Genomic DNA, 22,051 nt, shown 5'->3' on the forward strand with positions numbered 1-22,051 from the left:
TTAATTAGGCATGATGCTCTCCCCTGTAAAAGGACAAAGACCATGCATGTCCCCTGTACTTAACACATTACATAAGGGTGTGGGGTATATTTGGGATAATGGATACCTAGAAATGTATTATCTCCAAGGCAAGAGAGCATGCACTCTATTCTTTTAAACTTGACATTTCAACTTCCAAGAGGTAACCTCCTGGTTGCACCTCCCAGGATGAGGTCGAGGGCTAGTGTTCACCTACCCACATTCTGGATGCTTTTTCCAGACTTTTTATCTGCAGCTTCCACTTTTTCTAGTCAGTTTCCTTCTCTTCTCAAACTCTATTCATGACAGCTTTCACACAGCAGTCCAGATGTGGGTTATTTTAACTACTGGAGTCACTTTCAATTGTTTGTCTAGCAGCTTGACTCTGGGCCACCTTCCTGATACTTCCCTTGATTTGTGTGAAACGTTAAGGAGGAGGAGGGTGTTCTATGCTCTCCTAAAGCTAACGGAACCCAGGTCAACATGCTGGAAAAGGAGGAAGAGGATATTCCATCAGTGTTCTTCCCACAGCTCCACAGCCCAAGTTACTGGCCCTTTGCAGTCAGAGCATGAATGTAGCCGAGGAATGAAAGCATTCCAATCTGTGGCCCTCACTTTACAACTAGGGAATGGAGACCCAGACAAACGCAGGCCCTGTGAAGAGAACCCATCACTTTTCCTTCTATTCTTGTTAGCTATTTCACCCAAGTTACGTATTTCAGCATTTTCTCCCCAAAAGACATGATTTGTATTCTACCCTGTTATCTAAATGTGAAATTATTTGAGTGCTACTTCACATAATGGTCAGAAAAACAGTTGTACTGTCACACTCCCTTGGAACAAAGCAGGACTGGAATAAAGATAGGTCAAGAACCTAAATCCAACATGACCACATGACGACATTAAGGAAAAGGTATCTGTGACTGAAAACATAGCACCTCTCCCTCGAATGAGGCACACTTCAAAAAGCTGAGAAGACCCTTCACCACTCTGTGAGGGAGAATGTGAAAATCATAGGCCATGAAGTTACGCAACAGAGAATGGAATGTGAAACTATACTATACACATATTTGCTTTGTAAGAGTATTAAATATTGGTAAGAATTCAAAAATTTGATAAAACAAATGAAAAAAGCATTAAACTCCATAAATGATCATGGAATTTCCTTCAACTAAATATTTTAGAAGGCAATATAATTAGAGTACAGATGATAGCTTCTATGAAAATGAAGATATTAAAGTTGAAAGGAAGGAACTGCAAAAATTCAAATATTAGAAGAACCTAGAAATGCATTAAGAAAGTAAAAACCTGAGCATCCTTTAATGTCCAATGGGAGGGGAAAATCTAGCTCTGAAAGGTATGGCATAGTAATCTACACAATGAGAGAGTATTGACAATTTTTTTGTTTTTTATTCAAAAAAGCAAAACAAGGAAAGGCAAAAATCATAAGTAATGTCACCATTTGTTTTAAAGGTATGTCAAGTGAGAAAAGACTTCATTTCTTCTTCCATTCATTCCATCTCTCCCCCCTACATCAAGCCACCTCAATGATACAGTTTGAGGACCAATGCCTGTTTCCCCATGCACAGAGCCTCAGCTCAGATACACACACACACACACACACACACACACACACACTTCTTTTTAAAGATTTTATTTATTTATGCATGAGAGACACCGAGAGAGAGAGAGGCAGAGACACAGGCAGAGAGAGAAGCAGGCTCCATGCAGGGAGCCCGGTTGTGGGACTTGATCCCAGGACTCCAGGATCATGCCCTGGGCCGAAGACAGGCGATAAACCGCTAAGCCACCCAGGGATCCCCCCCATATACAACTTTTACAAAAATTGACAAACATTCTACATTTGAGTCAACTTGCTTCCTCTCTGAATATATTTTAAAATTTAAAAACTAAAAAAGTAACAAGTTGAATCTTTTTTAAGAAATAGGAAAAAAAGAATTCTTTTTTTTTTTTATTAGTTTCAGAGGTAGAATTTAGTGATTCATCAGTTGCATGTAACACCCAGTGCTCATCACATCCGGTGCCTTCCTTCATGCCCATCACCCGGTTACCCCATCCCCCCACACCACCTCTCTAGCAACCCTCAGTTAAAAAAAAGAATTCTTAAGTAATTAATCAAATACTTTGTGAATAACTCAAACCCACAGATTCCTAGCTGTATATTTCTAAACTGTTTATCAAGTAAGAAAATGCTATAAATCACACAGAGTTAGGAATATGTCCTTTGCTAAACTTTTGAAATAGTATGAAAAATAATTTATGGGTTTCCAGTGGTTGTGGTTTGGATTCTTCCCCCTCAATATTTTTTAATATTTTTTAAAGATTTTATTTATTTATTTGACAGAAACAGAGAGAGAGCACAAGCAGGAGAAGCGGCAGGCGGAGGGAGAGGGAGAAGCAGGCTCCACGCGGGGAGCCTGATGTGGGACTCGATCCTGGGATCCCGGGATCATGACCTGAGCCGAAGGCAGATGTTCAACCGCTGAGCCACCCAAGCATCCCTAGCTTTTCAATTATTAATAACAAAATCTCATTAAATATATATGTGCACACATATGTTATGCCCTCGACAGTGCTCGAATCACTGCCCCTATATCACTCTCGTGCCATCTCCGAAGGGTCACAAACATTTATTTTATATATGGGACACCCAGGACCAGCCAGCTTGGAAGTCTGTGACGTCAGGTTGGAGACCAGAACTGTTTATACGCTAGGGAAGAGAAGTAGAAAATAGAAGCCTTTTTCTCAAGAAGCTTGTCATTTACTTGCAGAAAAAAGATAGCACATGAGACGAGGGGAGCATATGTGTGTTTAAAGTATTTCTATGGTTCTTGTCTTAAAATAGATTCCACCTGGCTCCCAGCAGCGGCGGCTCTGGCCTGGCTGGTGACCGTCCATGGTGAACACGGCTCCTCCACAGGCCGGAGCTGCGAAAGAAAGCGGGCGAGGCCTGTCAGGCTGGCCTCCCTGAGCACCAGGCTTGGCACACTCTGTCAGCGCCATGGGGATGCAGCGGACTAAGGCCACAGTCGTCACAGAAGGCCATAAAAAGACAGCAGGCATCTGAAGAAAACCGTGACCCGGGGAAGATACAGACCAGGAAGGAGAAAGGAGCAAGGCATGAAGGAGGCCGCTACCAGCGTAGGCGGAGACTGGGGAAGGTTCCAAATCCAGCACAAAACCACCCCGGAGCCCACAAGCACTTTAACGTTTCATATGGATTGTGTTCTCTACATACAACCAGAGGCCTGATTCTGCCCTGTTCCATCAGCCGTTCAGCCCTCTGCCCTAGGTCAACGAGCAAGGTCTGCATGAGGAATTCAGACTCCACTCTGTCTGTTTTTTTTAAACTTTCCCCCCCTCCTACTATAGAGGGAATCCATGTTTATTAGGATTAATAGGAATTAATTCCTATTAAAATAGGAAAAATTGAGAAAAGAAAAGAAAAAAAGGAATAGCCATCATAACTCTTCCACATTTCCTTCAACATTTATTCAATAGTTTTTTTGTTTGTTTTGTTTGTTTGTTTATTTGTTTTTTAGGGTCTATCACATGCCAGACACTGGGCTAGGCTTATTTGGACACATCAGTGAACAAAATAGAAAAAAGAATTCCTGCAGCCCTACAACTTATATTCTAGCAGGACAGTAAAACAACAGCAATAAGAGGCACAAGTAAACTATAGAGTATGTTAGCAAGTGTAAGGAAAGGGGAATAGCAGGGCAAGGGCAAGGTGAGTGCACGTGGGGGCAGGGTGGCCGCAATTTCAACATCGCAACCCAGGTGGGCCAGATTGAGGACACAGCAGTACCAAATTGAGATTGTACTGTTTACAGGCTTTTCTCTCCACTTATTAAATGGTATTTCCCCATGCCATTAAACATTCTTTTGCAATATGAGTTTTAATGACTGCAGAAAACTCCATCTCATGAATGCACCATAATTAATTTCATCAGTCTGCACTATGGGGCAATTAGATTTTCTTCCTCTTTTTTTTTTAAATTATAAATAACACTTCTATTTCGTCAAGAGAAATGTAAAGAAATGGAATTACATAGAATAGAGCACAAACAGTGTTAAGGCTCGTGGTATACTTTAATTGCACAGAGCAGAAATATCTTGGAAGCCATGTGCTCAGACTCCTCCCTCCGTTTCTGGCAAGGTTCCTGCCACCCACACCTGACAATCTTTTCATCAGATTCACAGAAGTGCTCTAGCTTCCCCATCCCTCCACTATCAGCTATTCTGTTCATCAGAGAGGGACTCTTCCCTAGACACCTACCTAGCACAGTGACTGGTATAGAGCAGAACATGCAATAAATATCCACTGGATTAATAAATGAACAAAAAAATGAATGAGTACTGTAAAAACACTCAGGCTTTCATACAGCCAAAAAGATGCTAGAAATTCTTCCTCCCACTAAAGCTCTCTTCACCAAAAGGAATGAGTCATTTCTCAGACATATTCAGCAACCTCCTAACAGGGCTGCAAAGTATTTCCCTTCATGCCTTTAAGATGCTGGAAACTGCCATATGCCCTGGACAACTAGAGAATATGATTAAATACCCAAATTAAATGCTAAATAGCATACAGAGACTGCAGAACACATTTCCATTATTTTCCCTCCTTCTAGTTAAAGATGACAATTATGTAACAGCTTACCCTTGAAACAGAAGTGAGAAGTATATCTTTTAATAGATCATAAGCCAGTATTCACCCTAAATTCCAACCATAGCATTAAAGCAGCAACTCCCATCAAAACAAAGCACTTATACTATCACATACAGAAGGAGGAAAAAAGCCTTAAAACAATATACATAAAATTTGACAAACAAGAAAATACTGCACTTGAAAAAGCAAAAACAGAACAGGACACATCAGTTATTTACCACCCAAGCTGGTTCATTATGGGACCATCTACTGAGCAATAATAGCTCCATTGTTAAGGCAATGGAAAACTCTGAGTTGTAAGCACTACATGACTGTTAGAATTACATCCTCAAAATCCTCCTTCCTAACACCCACTTTCAGAAGTCAGAAGTAAATCCAGAAAGCCATCTCAAAACACGTCCTAATTTATAATGTAGCCTTAGAAAAAACAAGAGGCAGATGTCCTCATACTCACCAGCAGTGAGAACACACCTTACGGTGACAACTGTCCTCTCTTTGAACCCACAAGGCCACTGCACTAAAAAATGGACTCTGATGCAAAGAACAAAAATGATACGAATTTTTGAGTGTTCACTGGCTTTCTAGGTTCAATATCTGAGCTACATAACTACTGCATCTTCACAACCAACCTGCCTGTGCCTCGGAGGTGCTGAAAGTAGAGGAGATAAGGATTCTAGCCACAGAAGATGACTTTAAAGTTTGCTCACATCCAGGGCTAAACATCTGCATAATAACTCTTCACTCTGTCATTCATGATCATGGACCTGTTCACAGCAGAACAAGATTGCAGAGATAATGCAGCTAAAGTGGCTACATACAATGTTGGCCGTGCTGGTTTCCACACTGTTGTGTTCCACCTTGTTGGTCTTTAAGATGCACTATGTGATACTAGAATGAAAGCTCAATATTTCCATCTTTTTTTTAAGATTTTATTTATTTATTCATGAGAGACCCACACACAGAGAGAGACAGAGACAGAGACAGAGAGGTAGAGACACAGGCAGAGGGAAAAGCAGGTTCTATGCAGGAAGCCTGATGTGGGACTCGATTCCGGGTCTCCATGATCACGCCCCAGGCTGAAGGCGGCGCTAAACCACTGAGCCACCCAGGCTGCCCCATATATTTCCATCTTTGATTACAATAGCTATCCTTAGAATAAAATAGCCCAGTGAGGACCAAGAACTGAATCCAAGTAGGTAAGAGTTAGAAATTAATTCAGCTGTTTCTACCAAGGCACTAATATTCTGTACTCCAAATGTGGGCTTGTGGATGCCAATATCTTCAAACATATCATAACAATTCTTCATCCTTCTTTTAATGCAGAACATTTGAAAAAATATTGGAGGACAACTGTACTGAATTCCTTTTTGTGAAGAAATACTTTAATTATATCGTTTACCTTTTAATTTGTTCATTCAATAAATATTTATTGAGTGCCTATTGTGTGCTAGGCACTGTCCTAGGCATCTCAGATACAATACTGGAAAAATAAATACAAAGGACTTGTCATCAAAGAGCTTATGCTAACATGTCAGGTTTGATGAGTGCTATGGCTAATGCAGGCTAAGAGGGGACAGAGAGTCATGGGGGCAAGGCTCTCTGAGGAAGTGATAGCTGAACAGAGATTAAAAGGTGAGTGAACCAGAGAGCCCTGCAGATATTGGGAGAGAGAAGCATTCCAGGTGAGGAATAGCAAGTACAAAGGCCCTGATGTGGGAGTATAGTAAAAGGGTTGAAGAACAGCTATAAGCTGTGTAACTGAAGCCAGATGAGTAAGGAGAGCAATGGGAAAAAGCAGGAATGAAGGATGGTTAGAGGTTACCTAGTACCTTAAGTCACTGGAAGGACTTGAGCTTTTATGCACAGTGAGATAGTCATCTATAGGGGTGAGGGGGCTGAGCAAAAGCTTAACATACCCTCTGACTCACTAGGGTGAAGAACAGCCTGGGGCTAAAGTATGGAAGCAAAGAGAGCAGTTATGAGATTCCTACAGTTCTATAGGTGAGCAATGATGACAACATGGAAATGGTAAGAAGCTGTCTGATTTTAGCTATACTTTGAACAATGCTGTCAAGATTAGCAAAGACTTGGATGTGCGGTACGAGCAATGGAGAGGGGCCATGGACATCTCCAGGTATCTGGCCTGAGCAACTGAAGGCTGTAGTCATTGTTGGAGTGGGGAAGGCTGTGGGAAGAGAGGTAGGTGGGAAGATGGAGAATTCAGCCTTAGACTCATGAGGTTGAGATGCCTGTTTGATATCCAGAAGAAGTACAGTTCAGGCAAGACTTTCAGGCACGAGGTTTACCTTGATGTTGCAAATACAGCATTTAAAATCATGGCATTGTCATAGGGGTGAATGCCCACAATAGTCACCCTTCCTCTGATCACAACCAGAAACTCTGGACAAAATACAAAAAGCAGGTACCCAGAACTATGAAAAGGAAAAAAAGCAGGCAGACTGTGGCTTTATTAATGGAAACATACTAGCATAAAGACAGACATACAGAACAAAGGAATAGAATGAATTTCGACAAGAGTGCCAACACTAATTCAATGGGGGAAATGATTGTCTTTTCAACAAATTATGTAGGGAAAACTGGATAGCCACATGCAAAAGAATAAAGGTGGACCCTTACCTTTCACCCTATACAAAAATTAGTACAAAAATGGATCCAAGACCTAAAACTATAAAACCCTTAGAAGAAAACATAAAGCAAATGCTTTATAACATTGGATTTGGCAACGATTTCATGAATATGACACCAAAGGCACAAGCAAAAAAAAGAAAAAATGTCAAACTGGACTTCATGAAAATTTTAAAATTTTGTGCATCAAAAGATAATATAGAGTTAAAAGGCAAACCACAAAATTGGAGAAAAGATTTTCAAATTATATATCTGATAAAGAATATCCAGAATGTATCCAGAAAACATCTAAAACTCAACAACAAAAAAGCCAAACCAATTCAAAAATGGGCAAAGGATCTGAATAGATATTTCTCCAAAGATGTACAAATGGAAAATGGAATTGAAAAGATGCTCAACACCACTATGGTACTATGAGGAGGTGCTGAGCAAGCTATCCATGTGAGTGAACCTCCAAGGAATGATGCCAAGTAAAAAACACCAACCCCAATAGGTTGCATACAGTTTCATCTCATTTCTATCACATTCTTAAAATGATAAAATTACAAAAATGGAGAGCAGATTAGTAGTCACCAAAGGAAGAGGAAGAAGGACGGGAATGGAGTGTCCCTCCATGAGGGCACCATGAACTATTTTGGGCTGTGTCTTGACTGTATCAAAGTCAATGATCATTAGGGAAATGCAAACCAAAACTACAACGAGGTACCATGTCACACCCATTAGGATGGCCACTATCAAAAAACAAAAATAAAACAAAAAATGGAAAGTGTTGGTGAGGATGCGGAGAAATTGGAGCCCTGGTACACTGTTGACAGGAATGTAAAATGTTTTCAGCTATGGAAAACAGTATGTCACCTCCTCAAAAAATTAAAAATAGAATTACCATCTGACCCAGCAATTCTGCTTCTCAGTATATACACAAAAGAATTACAATCCCCAACCTCACCTTTCCCCTCACCTTCTCCCCCAACCCTCTTTCTCGGTCTCTCTTCTTTTCTCTTGAGGCCTTGCTCAGAGGATGGGCTCCAGTCATAGAGGTCCACAATCATACAAATCTCAAACAGAAACCCCATCTGTCTGGCTCCTATGTGCCAAGAAGTGTGAGTGGAACTACAGAGAGGAGACAACTAAAGAAGGGGATCCCCCAGTTCTGCGTGAGCCCACTCCAGTCTCAGAGTCACCCCTGAGTTGCATAGGGGTGCAGGGAAGACCCAAAACAGAGCACAGAAGCTTTGGAAAACTGAACCACATGGGAACTAGTACTCAAAGAGGGTGACGTAGGATTAGTGGCCTGAACCTAATCATCTTGACTGCCTGCTTAAAAAAATATATAGATAAACTCCTCCAAGATTACAAAAGGACCCAGGGTTTATACAACATAACATTCACAGTGTTCAGGACAATGCAAAGTGACTCAATGCACAAAGAGCCAGGGAAATGTGACCAATGCTCAAGGGAATAAACAATCAATAGATGCTGACCCCCACATGACCCAGATGTTAGAAATATCAAGTAAAGACTTTACAGTAGCTGATATAGTGCTATTCCATGAGGAAAACTATCTTCAAATCAGTGGAGAGCTGGGTGTTCCCAGCAGAGAGACAGAAACTATAAAAAAAGGAACCAAATGGGATAGAATTGAAAACCAGGAGTGGGTTCCACAGTGCATTTTTTAAGATGAAAGAGATCTCTGTAGGCTGATAGGGCTAATCAAGGAGAGAGGGAAAATTAAGGATGCAGGGAGCATAGATTAACTTCAGAGTCCTTGAGTAAGTGGAAAGGGACATAATGCAGTCCACGAGGCAGGCAGGTCTTGGGTAGGTACAGACAACAGTATGGAGATGTAAACAGGAGGGAAATTAAGAGTATGTAAGCACTGATGTGGTGGGCGTGTAGTTTCAGCACCAAAAGGTGATACTGTCTTCAAAGTGTTTTTACTTTATCAGTCAAATAAGAAGCAAGGTCACCAGCCAATATTAAGGAAGGGTAAGGAGATGCAGGAGGTTTAAGGAGAAAAGAAAGGGTGTGGAAAAGTCATTTTGAAAAGTGAGTATCTAGACAGGGGAGAAGTGCACATTCAGCAAGGCTATAGGATTCCTTTGTAGACAAGGTTAAAGGTCACAACTGGAATTTTCAAATTGTCCAAAAAACATTATATCCTACTAAATGCTAGTCAGCCACATTGTAACCAATCCATTCCCTCAGGAACTAATCCAAATGTTAGACGTTAATTAAGCCTGAGCCCCCAGCACTGGGGGCAAAGGGCTGGATAGGAAGTGGAAAGAGGTCTCTGGATGTTTGCTTTGTGACAAATATACCACATCAGATCAGATGGTGGGAATTAGTGTAGAAGACTGAAATCTAGCAAGCAGACAAAAGTCAGGAGAGGGGGAGGGAAGCTCCACACCCATCAAATAACAAATGGCAGAACATAAGAATTATTGGGAGAAGCCACAAAGAAAGATCGCTCCACTTTAGAAAGTTTCGTCTCATTTTTGTCCTCATAGCTGAGCAGTTACTGATGGTGTTTGACATAAACACAAATCAGGCACCCAAGTGAAAAGGTAAATAGGCTTAAGGAATATCCCTACTAGCTTATTAAGAAAAGAAAGTCCAGGGTAGCCCTGATGGCTCAGCAGTTTAGCGCCACCTTCAGCCCAGGGCCTGATCCTGGAGACCTGGGATGGAGTCCCACATTGGGCTCCCCGCATGGAGCCTGCTTCTCCCTCTGCCTGTGTCTCTGCCTCTCTCTTTGTGTCTCTCATGAATAAAAAAATAAAATCTTTAAAAAAAAAAAAAAAAGAAAAGAAGAGAAGAGAAAAGAAAAGAAAATCCGGACAAATAGTGCACAGAAGTCAAGAGAAAAGCCATAACTGAAAGAACTTAGAGACAGCAGAAAGGAATCGAAAGGAGTTCCCGGAATGGAACAAATCCAAAGTCTTAAACACATAAAAAGAAAGAAATTCTGTACCTCTTACTCATGAAGGAGGACTCTTCAGAATATGAAATACCTCTTGCTGAATAGGCAATATCTTCAAACTAAGGAGGAGGTGCCAGAAAGCACCATTAAGGAATAGATAGGAAACACCTCCCAGCAGTGACAGGAAATCCCTGGTGACAGTGACAAAGATGACAAGAAGAACAGAAACCACAACACCAATGAGCAACCAATGACTCTGGCTGTCCAGGTTCTTGTGAAGGTATATTTATCAAGAGAGGAGGACAGAACCTGATTTATAGATAGACATGTAACTTTGAAATATTTATTTGGACACATGGTACATGAGCCTCCAGGGACACTCCTGCCCTAGGCCTGACAAGTGTTAGGGGTGGGGCTGTCCCTCCTGCCCCTGCTTCCAGCCACCAGGCAATGTGCCATGAAGGTCTAATCAGAATGTCTGCTAATGATATGGCAAACTAAATTATTTCCCTTCCTAGGGGCTCTTCTGAATTAGAAGTAAAATGGTTCCCAGCATTCCCCAAACAGGTTCCCTAAATTTCACTCCCATGGGTGTACTTCCCTCTGCCACACACCCACACACACGAGATCACAAAGATGACCCGTGTCATCACCACCCCTGGGACTTGTGGTCTTTCCCCTTCTGGTTCTCTCAAAGTAGAACAGTCATTGACACACCCTAGGGTAGAAGCCCACAAATTATGTTGCTTCAATGTGAAACAAGGTTCAAGTAAAATCGGTCTAAACCACAGGTAAGTCATCGATACAAGTCTCCGGTTACTCACCTCCCGAGCCACGCCATGGCACAGCCTGGAATGAGCCTGTCTGCCCACGTTTGAGGTCTGGTTCTAAGCAGTCTCTCCAGTAAACACAGATGAGGAATAACATAGTCCCATTCTGCCTTGAGAAGCAGGGTGCTGCAGCCAGGGCCCCCCACAAATCCAACAGCACATCACCATCAGCAAATGCCCAAACTTTAGGAAATTCCTATTAGCTGTGTTTATCTATGGGTATTCAGTTTGGTGTCCTTTATACATTGAGGAGCAGGTAAAACAAGTTACCCTGAACACAGATCCCTTTGAACAATCCTGGGGAAACTGATTTGCCATTATCAGATAGCACAGACAGGGTGTGTACTCTCACAGGGCCACCGTCGAGTTAAATGTCTGATCAGGATATGTGATTTGATGTGCACTGTAGCTGAATCTGTGCTATGTGACTTGCACATTGTCAGACTTTCAACGATTTATAATAAATTCTACAAGTTCTGTGTGTCCTAACCTTTTCCCTAATTTGCTCAATCGCAATTATTATCATAGTAATCCTGCCTTATCAGGTCACCATGCCCTGAATCCCTTCCACAGCCGAAGGGCCAGTCATGACAGCATTTGATGCATCAGACACCACTCCAAATATGGTTTTCAAAAAGTGGAAACAAGATCAAAAGACCTGACAATGCAAAAATTATTAAAATTACTAAGTTTGGTAAGGGGCCACGTTTCTTTCTGAAAAGTCTTTCTATATACCAAAAATGGCCAGTTAGAAAAGTTATGGGAGATGGATATAATATCCCTTTCATAACAAAAATTAACTACGTAGACCTGAACATTAAAAACTTGCCGAAAAGACAAAAAAAGGGGCACTAATGACATAAAGGGAAAACAGAATAAATAGATATACCACATTCTGGAAAACATAATTTAATGGTATGTAGATTTCAAATCTTTAGAAATTAATCAAAATTAATACTAACCCAATCAAATCCCAACAAATTTATTTTCTGGAGCATGGCAAAATGGTTCTAACTATATCACCTAGAGTAACAACTAGATAAGAAGATACAAGAAAAAATTTTTAAAGGAAAAGCTATCGAGGGGATAGGGCAAGACCCCACTCTCTCAAATACGAAAACATATTCTAAAGTTCAGTGATTGATTAATAGCCCAGCAATAAACAAGCCTATCAAAAAATTAAAATAATTAAAAAACAAGCCTATCATTGCAACACAATAGAAAATCCAGACACAGATCCAAGTATAAACAGTAACTTAATATATCATAAAGATGGCATTTCAAATCAAGGCTGTTAGGTGAATTAGTTAACAAGTGCTATTGAAGCCACTGGTTAAAATCTGAGGAAAAAATTATTAGACTCCTACTCCATAATATTCACCAAATGAAACTGTAGATCTAAAAACGACAAATCATGACACCATAAAAAATTATGAGAATGCCAGCAAATATTTATATTCTCCTAGAGTGGGACAGGAGTCCTGCCTCATACTCACTGGGATGACTCCAGCCCACCCTGGCATTCAGCTCCCCTCCCCTCGCCCTTCGATCCAGGGTCTTCCCTTGCACATGGTCTGTGTTCCACCAGGGGAAGCCCAGGCAGCGGAAGCTGAAGCAGCAGGGCCCCACAGGGTGGAGTGTGCAGGGTGGCAGGAAACACCAGGCTCCGATGAGGAAGCCTTTCATGTACGCTTTTCTGAACCACGCCTCAAAAGAGCTCAGGAGGACGAAAGGAGCTGATTTTCTTTTTTTTTTTTTTTTTTTAAATGATAGTCACACAGAGGAGCTGACTTTCTAAAGCTTCAGTGATTTGTTGCTATTCCTCTTCTCATGCTAAGTAAATATCTAGTACTGTATTCAAAATTTTAGACTCTTTCTTTTTAAAATATTTTTATTGGGGCAGCCTAGGTGGCTCAGCGGTTTAGTGCCCTCATCGGCCCAGGTGTGATCCTGGAGATCAGGGATCGAGTCCCACGTTGGGCTCCTACATGGAGCCTGCTTCTCCCTCTGCCTGTGTCTCTGCCTCTCTCTCTCTGTGTCTCTCATGAATAAATAAATAAAATCTTAAAAAATAATAAAAAATAAAAGATTTTTATTTATTTGACACAGAAAGAGAGAGAGAGAGAGCATGCGCACAAGCAGGGATGGCAGAGGGTGAGGGAGAAGCGGGTTCCCCACTAAGCAGGGAGCTGGATGCTGACTCTGGGCTGGATCCCAGCACCCTGGGATCATGACCTGAACCCAAGGCAGATGCTTAACCCACAGAGCCACCCAAGTGCCGCTTATATTCTTCTTCTTAAAGACAAACCCAAACGGCCTAACTGTGGGGCCCCCCAAAACCTGACTCCGCGTGCGTCCGCACCTTGTGCTGCGGCACTAGCGCTGACACTTTCCAGCCGGCCCACTGCGCTGCAGCGCAGACCGCTTTGGAGGAGACGCTCCACACGTATTCACTAAGTACGCATGCATATGTGCGTTTATGGGTCCTGCTGAGGCCCCTTAGAGGCTACAGTTCCCTTTTCTCTAAAATGGGGGTTATAAGGCCTCACATGTCAGGAAACCTATAGAGATCAGGTGTATAAAAATGCTAAGAACAGAGTACCTAATACATGGTGATAAAAATTTAACAGAAAGAAGGTCTGGAAGAATGTATGTTAAGATGGTTATTTCTGGGGGGCAAGAACATGAGAGTTTTTTATGTCTTTTTTGTTTTATTTCCAATTTTTTTACTTCTTTTTATTTGTGATTTCTAAACTGTCAGCAATAAGCACATACAACTTGAGAAAAAAACAAAGGGAAAAAGCAAAGCTATCCAGAAATGGTCCTAATTAATGAGTATTAACTAGTTCTTAAATCTGTGTGATGTGGCCCTGTAAAAGGAGCGGTTCCAAAATAACCCACACAGTCCTGGGAGCTGGCCTGTCATGCTGTCACATGAGCGAGCCACTGCCGAGTTCAAAGCAGGGAGAAGGACCCTCACGGGGATCCTGCTCCTTGGCCATCCCCACCGCAGGGCTTGCTGCTGTCGCACACAGAGAAGTGACTGGGTGGCTGCTCAGCCTCCAGCCCTGGACCCTCCCAGGTGGGAGACAGAGCGTGGGCCACAGGTCCAGGGGAACTGCAAACAGGACTGCCTGTGCACCCCATGCCGGCTGGGCACCGCTCTTGCTCAAATGCTCCTCTGTGATTATCAGCTGCTGTGCTCTCCTGAATCTGGGATGCACAGCTGGTCCTTGGAGGACATCTGATGGCCAGGCTGACCCGAAGTATCTGAATGGCCAGAAATAGGAGGCTCAGGGGTCAGGAGGCCTCAGGCGAGAGTTCGGTTTCTGTTAGTTACCGGCCAGACAACCTGCCTTGGGCAGATCACTTAACCTCACTGAGGCCATCTGATCCCCTGTAGTACTTGGTAGCAGGAGGTACCTACACATGCACATCACAGTAATCAAGTGCATAGACACTTCACTAAAGCAGGACGTGTCCCACAGAGGGAGAAGGCACAGGGACGCTAGTTCACCACACACTGCGACGGCAAGCAGATGAGCTCCCTTCCTCCAGAAGGCCAACCTCGCTACTGGGGGAAGGGACACATGGGTGCTGTGCATCACACCCCGCCCAGCTGCAGGGAGGCCAGGACCACAGGGCCCCAGGGTAAGTGGGAAACAAACGGCCACCCAGGGGCTGCCCCGGGCTCTCCTTGTCAGCCAAGCCTCTTGCAAACAGGGATGAAACCAATACCCTGCAGGTTAGGAAGGAATCAGAAAACTCAAGAAAGCTTAGTCTCACTTTTCCCACAGGAGGCATGCTCAGGAGGGCGGAGGTGGCCCACAGGAGTGCTGTGCCTCTGCCACACACAGATCCAACCATCTCTCCTCCTCCCACGCCTCACTCGGGATGCAAAGCTCCAGGGAGGAGCATCCAGGCTGTTCGAGGAGGTGCGCCTGTGCCCAGCCAGCGCCGACACTGGCTACACACAGAAGGGAAGTCCCCAAAGTGGAAGTGATGGCAAAAACCCAAACAAATGTGCTCTCTGGAATTTCCTAAATGTGCAAATATGGGCCACATGAAACTCAGGCTCCTCCCCGCACCCCCAGTGACGACAAAAGAAGACAGCGGGCCAGGGCAGGAGCACTGAGGAAGGTAGCAACCCCGGAAACACCCTGGGGAAATAACAGGGACTGGAGTCACCATGGTTGCGGGACTGGAGACAGGGCCAGTGACCTGTCCCCTGCTCTGACTCCATGTCCAACTTGGTCCCGTATGTCTATCTCTCACACATGAAATTTCCCACGGAAATTTCTGTCAGGGACAACATGAAACAGAACACAGAAGCATGTGCCCTAAAAAAATGCAAACACCAAAGATAGGTCTTTCAAAAGTCATCTTGATTATTTAAATGTTTATTATTGCAGTTGGCATATATTCATGGTCTCAGGGCCTCTGCTTTCATTAAGAACTACACAATGTGCACAGTGTGACAATATTTGTGACTTTTGCTCTACCAGAATGAAGCTTCAAAAAACCACCAGTGAGTTTTTGTCCAGTTGGCATCCCCAACAACAAATTCCTCAGCAAAACATTCAAGCATCCACTAAAACCCACTCGCTTCTCCTACTTAGAAAACCTTGGGAAACAAACACTCATGTCCCATTCCCTGTCCTCATTAGAAATTTTAGTTTAAAAAAGAGTGCAGTGATTCTGAAAGAGATGCTGTCCTAAAGAAATGTTACATATGTGCATGTCACAACAATTATCAAATGTATGGTGCTACACAGATGTGCCAATTATTAAAAAATGAAGTTAAAGCTGAAGTTCTTTTCATAATAGCTGTTAATTAGCATGAATTATAAATTGAATTATACTATTCTCTCCATGTTGTATGCCTTGGATCATTAGCACACTAATATGACTAATTCTTGAAGTGTCTTCAACTATTTCTCATGTGTCAGAGAAAATGCAGCCTCTAAAGACACGCAGGGCCAGAGGCAAAATGCCACTTTCCCATTATTTACGGTAGTCAGTGGTTTGTACTCCTTAGAAAGGCAGAAAAAAAAACTACAGAGAGTACTCTTATTACTGCGTCTATTGCAATTGTAGATTGTGAGCAAAAAATTATTGCAATTCTTCAATTGGTGACACTTCCAGGCCAATTTCTTACCTAAGTCAAAAAAAAAAAAAAAAAAGGAGAAGTGGCTGAAGCAGATACTATACAACCCTTATAGAAAAAAGTCAGGTTTCTAATAAAATATAAACACCCATACTGGCCTACAGGACTACAAATAATCAGTTTCGTACATTTATATAGTGCTCTGCAGTTAATTTTTACAGTTTAGGAAGCACTTCTACAAACGTGATCAATCTTGAGATATTACTCCAACATCCCTCTGAAGTAGGTGTTCATACCCTGTAACACAGGGGACCAGGGGATGCTCCGAGAGAAAATGAGTCTGTGACTGTGACTAGGTCTGTACTGAGCCCCTAGGGTCATCAGTGTGGCCTTCCTGAAGCCTAGGTCTTCCTATAGGCTCTTCTGCTTCAATGGGTGATTCCAGAAAATAGGCAAAGTTTGTTAGTGAGGTCTTTTAGGCAGGAGTGAGGAGAAGACATAGTTATGAATTCTCTTGGAGGCCCCTGGGATGGCCACAACACCCAGCAAGGTGGGGGACTGACTTCTATTTCAAATCTCCATGGTCTGTTGTGAAACAAAATGACAGGCAAAGGGCCACATCTTGAAAGGGAAGGAAAGAGGTCACTGCAGGGGCTGAGCCACTCCATAAACAATGTTTCTCTACAACTGAAATTCCTTTTTTCGATGGCAAATGTTTACCAAGTGTCTGTTGTATACGGCCATAGACCAGGATCCCTGCACTTAAGAAAAACTGGAAGACAAATTAAGTCACGTTGGTGAATGGAGACAATACCACCTTATATTTTATATTGGTTCCTTCCTTTCACCCTACAAATTCTTCCAACCTTGAAAAAAGAAAAAGAGAAAAGAAAAGCTCTCTCAGACCTCTATCACCTTCATATTATTGGGCCCCTTCTCTTCTTTTTGTCTCGGCTAAGCATCTTTGAAATCACCATACACACCCCTGTGTCCACTCTGTCATCTCCCCCAATTGTTCCAGGGGTGCTGCACTCTGACTTCCATCCCTACTACTCCAACCAAACCTGGGTCTGCCACCAACAAAACCTCCGTGCAAACCTGAGAGCACTGTTTGGCACGTACCTAACAGACCCAGACATGTAAGGTCATGTAATTATGGGTAGCAGTGCATCCTCGCCCTATCAACAAGTGATCAAGATCTTCCATTGACAAGTCACAGTTAAATGTCTATCAGAGTTTCCTAACAGAGTCTGACAGTTTTGAAACACATAGTCAAACCTCTGGCATTCTACCCTCCAACAGGCAGAGCCAGGAGTCCCCTGCCCTTCAACTTGGGATAACTTAGTAGTGCATAGCAGAAGTAATGCCATGAGCCTTCCAAGGCTGCCAAAAATATGACATCATAGCTTCCTACCTGGTTCTCTTGGGATGATCGTGTTTAGAACCTAGCTACTATGGTTCCACTGTGATTCCATGAAGAGGAACCAAGGTCCCAGGCCCTCAGCCCCAGCTCAGCTCCTAGGCTACAGCCAGCACCAACTCACCAGCCAGGTGAGTGGCCATCTTGGAAGAGGATTTGTGACCCCTCCCCACTCCACCCCACATATCCCAACTGCCCCCTGCCCTTGAACTGCCCCAGCTGTGAAAGTTTTCCATGCCAAGCTCTGCCCAAAGTGCCTATTTGTGGACTCAATAAATGATTGTTGTTGTGTTGAGCCACCATGTTTGGGGGAAGGTTTGCTATGCAGCAATAAATAATGGATGATACAGGATACAGAAGACTCTGGCTTCTACTTAAAAATTCTACAAGAAAGATGTTAAGAATTTTCTATGTATTAAACCCACTATAAAAAACACAATATTATACTTTAGAGACAACCAGAGATCTGCAGGTACAAATTTAAATCTGAATTTGTGAATTCAGAATTCTGAATAAAACCATGTTTCAAAAAAAAAGGTCACAAGCAGTCATTGTCTAATAGATGGCTCAATATTCATAGGCAATTAATACATGAATACTTTCAGAATCTATTTCTAAAGTAACTGAAAATATCCTTGTACATCCTTTCTTTCCAGAAGGCAACATTAACTGCATATATAGCTAACTGAAGCTGTTTTTGAATCTTTTTTATCCAGATTAGTTATCTATATTGTTATAAATTCATCAATTCCTCTATTTTAGTCCAGGTCCCAGGGCATAGATTTCTCTACTGTGGGTCTTAATTCACTATTTCTACAAAGGAAACATGATGGAAGCTACTGCAAGTATGATATATAGAACTCTTAAATAGTAAACAGCTCACATTCCTCCTAACTCAGACTTTGGCTACAGTTTACCGAAATGAAGAAATAGAAACCATATATAAAACAGCTTCTTCCTTATAAACAAAGCCCACTTGTAATAAAGTGCCTGAGATATTCTAATTTGTTTGATCATAATAGAGCTGTTTAAAAATACATGGCTGGAATTCACATTTGCAGTTTGCAGATGGAACAATAAAGATACTCTGAATTAATAATTAATATGTTATTCAAATCCAGTAGGAAAGGAGGTGGTGTGTTATGCTCACCATCTCACCCTTTTTATCCTTCAAACCTCAGGCTTTCCTGTGGCCTACTTTGTTCAATGGCGACTCAAGAAGTTAGGCAGAGTTTGCTAGTGAAGTATCTGAGCTAACCACTCTGTGAAAGTCACTGGGGACAACCACAGTACTCATCAACACGGAAGACTGAGTTTATTAAAAAGATGCTTGGTTTAACTGTGAAACAAAGTGCCAGGCAATGGGCCGTACTCTGAGATAAGGGTAAGAGGTCTGAGCATGGTAGCAAATGCCCCCTACTGCAGGTGGTGAGTCCAGGTGTCCCACTGGTGGCTGGACACTCTGGTAGAGAGGGCAGCTGGTCCTGCAGGGGGATTCCTCCCTGAATGCCACCGCCTGGGGCTTCCAGGTCTCACGGCCTCAGACAACCCTGCCAGTCTCAGTGAGGAGGGGCATTTTGTACCAAAAGGTAAAAGTCCACCAACCAACCCAAACTGGGCCCATTTTTTTTTTAAAAAAGGTGTAACCCACTTTCAGCATGGAATAAACTTTAAGAAAGAAATCCACTAGGGCTTTCTTTCTTACCAAATTACAAATTTCACAGGTTGTCAATGGCCTGGTCCACTGAGGGTGGCAGCCATCTGGGCTTGCTGCTCCAAACCCCTACTGGAACCACCCCCCTGCCCCCCTCACCCACCCTGTTCCACCAGCCTCAGGGAAAGCCCTAATGATGGGCCAGGCCTGCATCATCGGGCCTAGTGGGAACACCAAGAGCTGACCCAGCCACATGGGCCCCAGCTAATGATGTGACCTCATGAGCGTTTCCTCGGCTGTGGGATGGAGAATACAAGGACTGCCCATAACTCTGTGAAGAGCCAAGGCCTTGACGCAGTGATTCTCAAAGTGCGTTCCTGGATGAGCAGCATCGGCAGCATCTGGAAACCAGTGGGACATGCAAATCCTCAGGACCCCATGAGGCCCACTATACCAGGAACAGATGGGAAGCCATAAGGAGGGCGAACTATTTTATTTTAACAAGCCCTATTGGTGATTCTGAGTCACACTGAAGTTTGAGCACCACCACGCAACTGTTCTTGCTGCACTTTGCATGGTGCCTGGTGTACGTCCATAGTTCACTAAGTGATAATTAACCCTGGTTACAAATAGACGAACTCACCGCTTCACTACAGTGTGGACAGCACAATGGGAATTCGAAGTCTGTGATGAAAACACTGGAGATGGTGACAATGATGATAAGAATGATTGAATGGAAGGGGGACAGAGACCAGAAGATGCCTAAAGTCATGGCTGAGGATTTATATGACTACCTCAGAAAAGTGGTGCCTCTGAGGCCATCTGGGACAGAGACCTGAACGGACCTTTTCATACAGAACTGTTTGTTCTTTTAGTACTCACTGTCATGATTCCTCACCGCTCATCCAGAGAGCTTCAGCCACTTAAAGAGAGGTTTGGGGATCCCTGGCCAAAGGCCAGCCACTGAGCACATGGCCACCAGAATCCAGCAAAGAAAGCCTGCATCCTGAAAAGTGGCCACCTGCCCCACATCTGGTCGAGCTTGCCATGGGCCAGAGAGGGAGCACAGTCACCTCATGCAAGAAGCACTCACAGGCTCAAACCTGGAAAAATCAGACAAGCCTGACACTGGACCCTCTGAGCCTTCGTGGAAGACTTGATCTGCTGCTCCAACAGCATCTATCAGGCTACGGTCTCTTGTCAGCTCAAAACTTGCCAGCAGTGAGTCTCCCTCCAACTCTGACCCAGGCTGCTCACGTGCCTGTTTGTAATTTGATCCATTCCCTGCCCTTCCTCTGCAAACTATCTTTTCCACACTCACTTGCCAGCTGGCTCCAGCAAGGTTTAAATAGCAGATTGGAGGATGGGAGAGAGGAAGAAGCCAGAGTGTTTCTTCCCTTTCCTCTCTCTGCTTTGGATGGCATCTCTGGCAGTGGCTTCATCTTCTCCACACTCCAGCTCCCACCAGATAGGCCCTTCCTCCACAGTCCCTGCTGCTTCTGGGAGCCTCCATGTAGATCCAGCTCTTGGCCTCTGATAACAACCACCAGCCTCAGGGATGACAGTGGTTTCCCCCTATTGCTAATCTCTGGGTAACCCCATCATTCCCTACTTGGCTTTCAGGTCTTCCAAAGACTTTTGTAAGTAAGTCCTGGCATTAAAGGGCTTCTGTTTGACTGAGTGGGCTGTGACGAATGCAGCCTGCTCTCACAGTTTCAGCCTGGATTATGCCTTACCTGATGTCTGCCCAAATGACTCAGGTCCCTTCCTGAGAATTTCTTTGGGACTACCTTTACCCATGGGAATCCCTGTTCACTTACGTCTAGGTCTTTAGTTCTTACCTATGTGTAATTAACCTGTGTTAAAAAAATAAATAAATAACCAGTGTTGACACCAGCCCACGCAACTCCCCAGATGCCAGCCCCAGCCCTGATCACCCAGACTTCACCTTCATCTGACCCCAGGTCTCATAGGGGCCAGGCAGTCTCTACTGGCATTTACCACCTGTCCCTCCTTGTACTCAGTAACAAAGTTAACACACACATTGAGGTTCTCAATAAATATTTATATTTTAATTTTTTTTCCAGGAGCAACCATATACCATTAAGGGAGTAGGTTAATCAGGTGAAAGCAAACTTGTGACTTGAAATAACTATCTAACTGGCCCCAAACTCCTCTGATATTTTCACAACTCTCTACTTCCTTTTGGCTAGAAAGATACAACAGATGTACAAACTAGAGTCAGAACACAGTGTTCCAGAAAATGATTATGCTTTTGGCAACTACCCACATATGTGGAGTAAGTACAGTATTAATGCCTATACTCGCTCAATAAGTTCTTGTTTTGTAGAGAGATCTGCCCCCATTTCAGGTCTTACATTCCAAATGAAATCAACTGAATCATCCTTAATAATAGCAAATCTTAGAAAGCACAACTCTCATAATTAATTTTTCAGAAAATTAAAAAGTTAAAAAAAAAATAGAGATAACCTATATAACCATATATAACGAAGATCATGGTGGTGTGGACCCGGGATTACAGCCCGAACTGGCAAACATGATGGCTTTCCTGGAGGGACAGGCACTGGATTCATACGTATGGCATACTACACCAGGGCTTTTGGGAATAATCAGTTAGTGTCCTTGACATCTTCTAGAAAGAGAAAAGGTAGGGCTTTCCTTAAATGTTAAGTAACCGGCTGGAAGTGATGACAGCCCTCATGTATATTCTGAGTTCTGCAGTCACTCAACTCCTTTCTACTT

General features: G+C 43.1%; 1 protein-coding gene across 18 annotated transcripts in view; it reads right to left on the reverse strand.

Moving 5' to 3' along the window:
• The window catches only part of CSGALNACT1 (chondroitin sulfate N-acetylgalactosaminyltransferase 1), a 327,223-nt gene that overhangs the window by 232,542 nt on the left and 72,630 nt on the right, over positions 1–22,051 (reverse strand). The gene's annotated exons all lie outside the window — the stretch shown is intronic.

The sequence above is a fragment of the Canis lupus genome, chromosome 16 (genome assembly GCF_003254725.2).
Source record: "Canis lupus dingo isolate Sandy chromosome 16, ASM325472v2, whole genome shotgun sequence".
In the NCBI taxonomy this organism is placed as follows: Eukaryota; Metazoa; Chordata; class Mammalia; order Carnivora; family Canidae; genus Canis; species Canis lupus.